Genomic DNA, 9228 nt, shown 5'->3' with positions numbered 1-9228 from the left:
ACAATGCCAAAAAGTGTATAAATTATCCGCTCATCACCTTTCTAATGAAGTCATGCGTGGTCACCTGTGCGGATGCATAGGCGTGTGCGTCCGCACACTCTACGAAAATTCCCTCCTATGCGTACACACGAGTATCTGTGCGCACGCACACTAGGTGATGCTTGGCGGGACACGCGACACGCTCGAATTGATCCACGCGCTCTGCTTGGGCTCCTATGCGGACGCACAAGAGGCTGTGGGCACGCACACGTCTCTGAGCTCACCTCCTTTGATTCTTCATGTTTTCTCCACTTTGCAAGCTCTTCTTCCATTTTCTCCAACCCATTCCTACCTTATACAACTGAAATCACTCACAAACACATCAAGACTTCGAATGGAAGGCAAATGGAATAAAAATAGATCAAACGAAGCACAAAAGAGCATATTTTAGTAATCAAGCACAATTTGGGAGGAAAGTTCAGAAGCATGCTATTCAAGGGGATAAGTGCAAGTTTATGTGATGAAATCCATTAAATTCTAACCAAAAATCATCATCAAATATGGATTCATCAAGGGATCTCTAAGTCATCTCGCAAAAGATACCTCAAAGAGGTATATCATGTCGGAGAAGGGGATAGGTCACCCAAACCTCCCTACTATTACCTTTACCCAAGAAGACGCAATAGGCATCATCACGGGGCATGATGATTCCATGGTCATTACCATCATATTCACCAACGCTAATCTCCACCGAACGTTGGTAGACCAAGGGAGCTCCGCAGATATCTTGTTCAAATTCGCTTTCGACAAACTCGGCCTGCAGGATAAAGAGCTCAGAGCATATCTGAATAGCTTGTTCGGCCTCGGAAACATCCCAATTCAACCGTTAGGATACATCTCACTGTATACAACCTTTGGAAAAGGATCTCGGTCAAGGACACTGAACATAGACTATAACGTAGTCAACGTGAGCTCAGCTTATAACGCCCTTATAGGTCGGACAACGCTGAATCAGCTCGTCACAGTAGTTTCCACTCCGTATCTGTGCATGAAGTTCCCAACTTCAGAAGGGATTGCCATGATAAAAAGAGACCAAAAGCTTGCACAGCACTGTTACAATGAAAGTCTGAACCTTAAAGGCAACCCCAGAGGAGAGGAAATCAACACTATTAAACTCGGGGGAGTTCGAGTTTGCGAAGAACTTCGTCTGCAACATGAAAGTGAGACTGAAGAAGTCCAGATCGGGGATGCTCAGGATAAAACAACAAATATAGGCACAACCTTGAAAGGAGACTTAAAAGGGCCACTGATACGGTTACTAAAGGATAATGCCGATCTCTTTGCATGGAAGGCCGCAGACATGCCCGGTATAGATCCCAAACTAATGTGCCACAAACTGGCGGTATATCCTGGATCTCAGCCCGTACAACAAAAGCGCAAGAAGCTTGGTCCAGAAACGTCCCAAGCTATGGAAGAGCAGGTGAAAGCCTTGCTATAGGCAGGGTTCATAAGGGAGGTCAAGAACCCATTATGGATAGCCAACGTTGTCTTGGTAAAAAAGTCAAATGCCAAGTGGAGAATGTGTACCGACTACACCGACCTGGCTCGCCCAAAAAATTCCTACCCGCTCCCAAATATAGACACTCTAGTGGACGCCTCTTCCGGAAACAAGTACCTCTCCTTCATGGATGCTTATTCGGGATACAACCAAATCCCAAAGTACCCGCCCGACAAAGAAAAGACCTTGTTCTTAACCCCAAAGGCAAATTATTGCTACATAGTCATGTCGTTTGGACTAAAAGACGCAGGAGCTACATACCAAAGATTGATGAACAAAGTCTTTGCCCACCACATCGAAAAGCTAATGGAGGTTTATGTAGACGACATGCTGGTAAAAACACAATGTATGGAATGGTTGTTATCCGACCTCACCAAAGTGTTCGACACCATAAGAACGCATGGAATGCAACTTAATCCCGCGAAGTGCACCTTCACAGTAGAAGCTGGCAAATTCTCTGTCTTCATGCTCACCTAAAGTGTAATCGAGAAGAACCCAGATAAATGCCAGGCTATACTCCACATGAAAAGTCTGACCTGCGACAAAGAGGTGCAACAGCTCAACGGAAGACTAGCAGCCCTGTCCAGATTTCTAGCCGGATCAGCCATAAGATCCCTTCCCTTGTACGTAACATTAAGGAAGGGAAAGAGGTTTGAATGGACAACGGAATGCGAATAAGCTTTCCAAAATTTCAAAAAATTCTTGGGGCAACCACCCATTCTCACCCGACCAAGGAAAAGTGAAGAACTCATATTATACCTCGCAGTGGGAAGTCGAGCAATAGCCTCAGCACTAGTCAGAGAAGATGAAAGTGGGCAACAAGCCATCTACTTCATCAGCAAGGCTTTACAAGGGGCTGAATTAAACTACCAAAAAACAGAAAAGTTTGCTTACGCCCTCATACTCACTTTCCGACGACTCCGACCATACTTTCAAGCTCACACTATCCGTGTTCGGACTAACCAGCCCATAAAAGGCATTCTACAAAAAACTGACCTGGATGGAAGAATACTACAATAGGCAGACGAGTTATCAGAATTCAACCTCAAATATGAAGCTCGGACAGCTTTCAAGTCACAGTATCTGGCCAACTTCATTGCCGAATACACTCGGGAACTCCTACAAAATGGAATCTCTACATGGACGGCTCTTCAAACAAAATGGGAGTGGCACAGGTGTAATTATCGAAAGTGAGTAGAGAACCCAAATCGAGCTATCACTAAAGTTTGAATTCCTTACTTCAAATAATCAGGTCGAATATGAGGCACTATTGCCCGGTTTGAGGCTGGCTATAGAGATAGGAGTTCAAAAGCTTACTATCTTTAGCGATTCACAAGTAGTTACCTCACAAATAGAAGGCAGCTTCCAAGCTAAGGATCCCACCATGAAGAAATATCTGGACAAGACCAAAGAATAGCTCAGACAGTTTGGGGGATATGAGGTCCGACATATACCTCGGGAACAGAATGCCCAGCTGATACACTTTCAAAACTAGCCAGCACCAAACCAGGGGGCAATAATAGAAGCCTCATCTGAGAAACACCGCAAAGTCCATCGATCTCAGAGGAAGAAAAGGTCCTAACCATATCAGGTTAGGATCAAGAATGGATGACACCCATAATTAACTACCTCAAGTCTGAGGCACTTCCCACAGATAAAAAGAAGGCAAAAGGTTAGTACGAGAAGCCCAGTTCTACACCATAGTGGGCAACATCCTATATAGGAGAGGGATTTCAACACCCCTCCTAAAATGTGTGCTGACCTCCAACACAAATGATGTTTTGGAAGAAGTACACAGTGCTATGTGTGGCAATCATCTCGGGGCACGAGCTCTTTCCAAAACGTTACTCCGAGCTGGATTCTTCTGGCCAACCTTGCAAAGAGAAGCGGCCGAATTCGTCAAAATATGCCCACCATGTCAGAAGCATGCTAACTTCTATATTGCCCCACCAGTGGAGCTCATCAGTGTTACATCGCCCTGTCCATTCGCAAAGTGGGGGCTCGACCTCCTTGGACCTTTCCCCCAGGGACCAGGACAAGTCAAGTTCCTCATTGTAGGAATAGACTATTTCACAAAATCAGGCAGAACCCTTAGCTACTGCTACCACCTAAAGAAGTCAGAAATTTCTATATAGAAACATTATCACAAGGTTTGGGGTTACTTATTCCATTACCACAGATAACGGCACTCAATTTACCGAAACGGGTTTCAGGAACGTGGTAGCTGACCTAAAACATAAAGCACCAATTCACATCCGTAGAACACCCACAAGCCAATGGACAGGAAGAAGCTGCCAACAAAGTCATACTGGCTGGGTTAAAATGGAGACTACAGGACGCAAAGGGAGCTTGGGCTGAAGAGTTCCCACAAGTCTTATGGGCATATCGGACAACCCCACATTAAACCACAGAAGAATCACCCTTCTGACTTGCTTATGGAATGGAGGCAATGATTCCAGTGGAAATAGAAGAAGGGTCTCCCAGAAAGATCCTCTACAATCAAGAGGCCAAATCCCAAATTTAAAAGGAGGAGCTCGACCTACGTCCAGAAGTTCGAGAAAGAGCTCGGATTAGAGAGGAATCACTAAAGCGTCGAATGGCCTTAAGATATAATCAGAAGGTAGTCCAACAAAGCTTCGCCACCAACGATCTCGTCTTAATCTGAAACGACATCAGAGCAGGTCGATCAGGAAAAGGGAAGCTAGCAGCTAACTGGAAAGGACCTTATCGAGTAGTAGAAGTATTGGGAAAATGTTACTACAATGGCTCCGACCTCGAGGGGCGAGAGCTGCCAAGGTCATGGCATGCCTGTAACCTAAGAAGTTACTATAGTTAGAAAGTAATAAAAGGTCAAGGTGCACTCTTTTTCTTGAAAAGGTTTTTTAATGAGGCGCCAGGCCAAGATCTACAAAATTGCTCGACTTAGAAGGGTAAGCACTCATATGTATATACTCCTGTTTATATATTCTATTTTCTATTTGAATAAAGTTTTCAAATTCCCTAAAAAGTTTCCTACCAAGACGCATTAATCTAAGCTCATAAAACGCAAAAATTCATCGCCCGATTACAAAAAGGTCGGCAAGGTGAAAACCAAATTCATCATCCGATTACAAAGAGGTCGGCAAGGTGAACACCAAATTCATCTCCCGATTACAAAAAGGTCGGCAAGGTGAAAGCGATAAAAGCAGATTAATGCAAGAAGTTATAAAAAGTAACCATAGAAAGTGACCTGACGAGGTCTGACTAAAATGGATTACTAAAAATAACTTAAGAAGGCCCGACAGAGAAGTCAGACCAGTGAAAGGATCACTAAAAAGGGACAAAGACATCTCGCAAAAGCCAAAGAAAGGCCAAGAATGCTTTGCTGAAGGGTACGAAGTCATGAAAAAGACGCTACTTAAAAAGCAAACGCACAAAGCGAAATGGAGCTAAAAAGTCATCCAAACAAACTACAAAGAAAAGGTTCTCTTTGGAACACTACCTAAAAAGTTGTTGGAACATGACTAAAAAGCTCCCCCGCAAAGGAGCAACTTAAAAGAGCAACCCCGCAAAGCAAGCACGACGTCGAGAAAAGCCCAAAAAGGTTGAAAGCAACTTAAAGCTCAAACGTGCTCAGCCAAAAGGGAACAACTCCATTCAACAAAGGAATGACCTTTGAGCAGGGCTACAAAGAAGTCATTCGAACTAACAAAAAAAGGTTCTACAGAACATTAGAAAGTTGTCAAATGAATCACTAAAAAGCTCAAACGCCAAGCCGCAAAGGATAATGTCTGCCAAAAGCAAAGGGTTAGCAAGTACTAACTTAAAGCAAGGTGAGACCCCCAAAGGAAAGAGTGGAAAACTCACCCAAAGGAGGTCAGACTGGGAAATACTTAAATTCAAAGGGTTGTAGAAAAGTAAAGCCCAAACGTTTAGCAAAATCCAGCTATCATAATAAAACATTAAAGACTCAAAAAGGCCACCTAAAAGGCAGCCTCAGAGTTTAAAATGTTTGGTTTTTGCAAAATAAAGTTGCCAGGAAGCAACCAAATGTCGAGAAGGTCAACTACATAAAAAGTTACAAAAAACTAGTTCAAAAGTCCACAAGTCAGACTATAATATAAGTGCAGAAAAGTTACAAAGCATTCAAATTTTCCCCAGTAGAAGTGGTGCACGAAATTGTGATCTCAATGGCACCAACAACTTGGTACGCACAATTGTAATCTCAACTCTTTTTCACAACTTCGCACAACTAACCAGCAAGTGCACTGGCTCGTCCATGTAAGTAAGGGTCGATCCTACGGAGATTGTCGACTTGAAGTAGGCTATGGTCATCTTGTAAATCTCAGTCAGGCGTATTCAAATGGTTATGGAGTTTTGATAATTAAAAGATAAATAAACATAAAATAAAGATAGAGATACATATGTAATTCATTGGTGAAAATTTCAGATAAGCGTATGGAAATGCGTTATTCCTTCTGAATCTCCGCTTTCCTACTGTCTTCATTCAATCATTCATACTCCTTTCCATGGCAAGCTGTATGTAGGGGGATCACCATTGTCAATGGCTACCGTCCATCCTCTTAGTGAAAATGGTCCAGCTATGGGTTACGTAGGGCTAATCATCTGTCGGTTCTTGATCGTGTAGGAATAGGATTTAATATCCTTTTGTGTCTGTCACCACGCCCTACAGTCGCGAGTTTGAAGCTCGTCATAACCATCCCATCCCAGATCCTACTCGGAATACCACAGACAAGATTTAGACTTTCTGGATCTCATGAATGCTGCCAATTGCTTCTAGCTTATACCACGAATACTCTAATCTCACGGAATGGAAGGCTCTATTGTTAGGAGAGGCAACCATGCATCATGGACCAGGAATCCAAGAGATACACACTCTAGCTTTTGCAGGTAGAACAGAAGTGTTTGTCACGCACGCGTTCATGAGTGAGAATGGTGATGAGTGTCAGGGATCATCACATTCATCAGGTTGAAGTGCGAGTGAACATCTTAGAATAAGAATAAGCTTGAATTGAATAGAATAGCAATAGTACTTTTCATTAATACTCGAGGTAGAGCAGAGCTCCACACCTTAATCTATGGTGTGTAGAAACTCCACCGTTGAAAATAAATAAGAACAAGGTCTAGGCATGGCTGAATGGCCAGCCTCCCCAAATAGCATATGAATTCAAAAATAGGGAAAACGATCCCTAGTACAATAGTAAAAAGTTCTATTTATACTAAACTAGTTACTAGGGTTACAGAAATAAGTAAATAATGCAGAAATCTACTTCCGGGCCCACTTGGTGTGTGCTTGGACTGAGCATTGAAGCGTTCACGTGTAGAGGCCTTCTTTGGAGTTAAACGCTAGTTTGTAACTTGCTTCTGGCATTTGACTCTAGCTTGCAACTTATTTCTGGCGTTTAATGCCAGAATAGGGCAGAAAGCTGGCGTTGAACGCCAGTTTGCATCATCTAAACTTGGACAAAGTATGGCCAATTATATATTGCTGGAGAGCCCTGGATGTCTACTTTCCAACGCAATTAAGAGCGCGCCATTTGGATTTTGATAGCTCCAAAAACTCCATTTTGAGTGCAAAGAGGTCAGAATCCAACAACAACAGCAGTCCTTTGTCAGCCTCTGAATTAGATTTATGCTCAGGTCCCTCTATTTCAGCCAGAAAATGCCTGAAATCATAGAAAAACACACAAACTCATAATAAAGTCCAGAAATGTGAATTTTGCTTAAAAACTAATAAAAATATACTAAAAACTAACTAAATCATACTAAAAACTATGTAAAAATAATGCCAAAAAGTGTATAAATTATCCGCTCATCACAACACCAAACTTAAATTGTTTTTTGTCCCCAAGCAACTGAAATCAAATAGGATAAAAAGAAGAGAATATACAGTGAATCTCACAATATCAATGAAACTTAGTCCCAATTAGATGAGCGAGGCTTGTAGCTTTTTGCTTATGAACAATTTTGGCATCTCACTTTTTCCTTTGAAGTTCAGAATGATTGGCATCTATAGGAACTCAGAATTTTAGATAGTGTTATTGATTCTCCTAGTTCAGTATGTTGATTCTTGAACACAGCTACTTTATGAGTCTTGGCCATGGCCCTAAGCACTTTGTTTTCCAGTATTACCACCGGATACATAAATGCCACAGACACATAACTAGGTGAACCTTTTCAGATTTTGACTTAGCTTTGCTAAAGTCCCCAATTAGAGGTGTCCAGAGCTTTTAAGTACACTCTTTTTCCGTTGGATCACGACTTTAACCACTCAGTCTCAAGCTTTTCACTTGGACCTTCATGCCACAAGCACATGGTTAGGGACAGCTTGATTTAGCCGCTTAGGCCTGGATTTTATTTCCTTGGGCCCTCCTATCCATTAATGCTCAAAGCCTCCATTTTACCCTTGCCTTTTGGTTTAAAGGGCTATTGGCTTTTTTTGCTTGCTTTTTCTTTTTCTTTCTTTTAATTTTCTCTTTTTTTTCGCCACTTTCTTTTTTTTCGCAAGCTTTCTTATTCACTGCTTTTTCTTGCTTCAAGAATCAATTTCATGATTTTTCAAATTATCAAAAACATTTCTCTTTTTTCATCATTCTTTCAAGAGCCAACAATTTTAACATTCATAAACAGCAAGATAAAAAATATGCATTGTTCAAGCATTCATTTAGAAAACAAAAGTATTGGCACCACATCAAAATAATTAAACTAATTTTAAGATAAAATTTGAAATCCAAGTACTTCTTGTTCTTTTGTAATTAGGCACATTTTTTTAAGAGAGGTGAAGGATTCATGGAATTATTCATAGCTTTAAGACATAGATACTAGACACTAATGATCCTGTAGTGAAGACACAAACATAGACAAACATAAAGCTCAATACCGAAAACAGAAAAATAAATAGATAAGGAGATTAAGGAATGAGTCCACCTTAATGAGGGTCGCCTCTTCCTCTTGAAGAACCAATGGTGCTCTGAGCTCCTCTATGATGGAGTGCTCTTGGTGCTCCACCCTTAGTTGGTCCATATTATAACTCAAGCCTTCCAAAGAGGTGTTGAGTTACTCCTAATAGTTGTGTGGAGGAAATTGCATCCCTTGAGGCATCTCAGGGATTTCTTGATGAGGATCTTCCTCATGCTCTTATTGAAGTCCATGAGTGGGCTCTCTTATTTGCTCCATCCTCTTTTTAGTGATGGGTTTGTCCTCTTCAATGAGGATGTTGCCTTCTATGTCAATTCCAGCCAAGTTGCATAGGTGACAAATGAGATGAGAAAAGGCTAACCTTGCCAAGGTGGATGACTTGTCAAGCACCTTGTAGAGTTCTAAAGGTATGATCTCATGAACTTCCACTTCCTCCCCAATCATGATACTATGGATCATGATGGCCCAATCTACAGTCATTTCAAATTGGTTGCTAGTAGGAATGATGGAGCGTTGGACGAACTCCAACCATCCTCTAGCCACGGGCTTAAGGTCCGTCCTTCTAAATTGAACCGAATTGCCTCTTGAGTCTCTTTTCCATTGAGCTCCTTCCACACATATGTCCATGAGGACTTGGTCCAACCTTTGATAAAAGTTGACCCTTCTAGTGTATGGGCGTGCATTTTCTTGCATCATTGGCAAGTGGAGCGCCAACCTTACATTTTCTGGACTGAAATCTAAGTATTTCACCCAAACCATTGTAAGCCAATTCT

Source organism: Arachis hypogaea, chromosome 10 (assembly GCF_003086295.3).
Source record: "Arachis hypogaea cultivar Tifrunner chromosome 10, arahy.Tifrunner.gnm2.J5K5, whole genome shotgun sequence".
Lineage (NCBI taxonomy): Eukaryota > Viridiplantae > Streptophyta > Magnoliopsida > Fabales > Fabaceae > Arachis > Arachis hypogaea.
Note: the sequence above shows the minus strand (reverse complement) of the source record.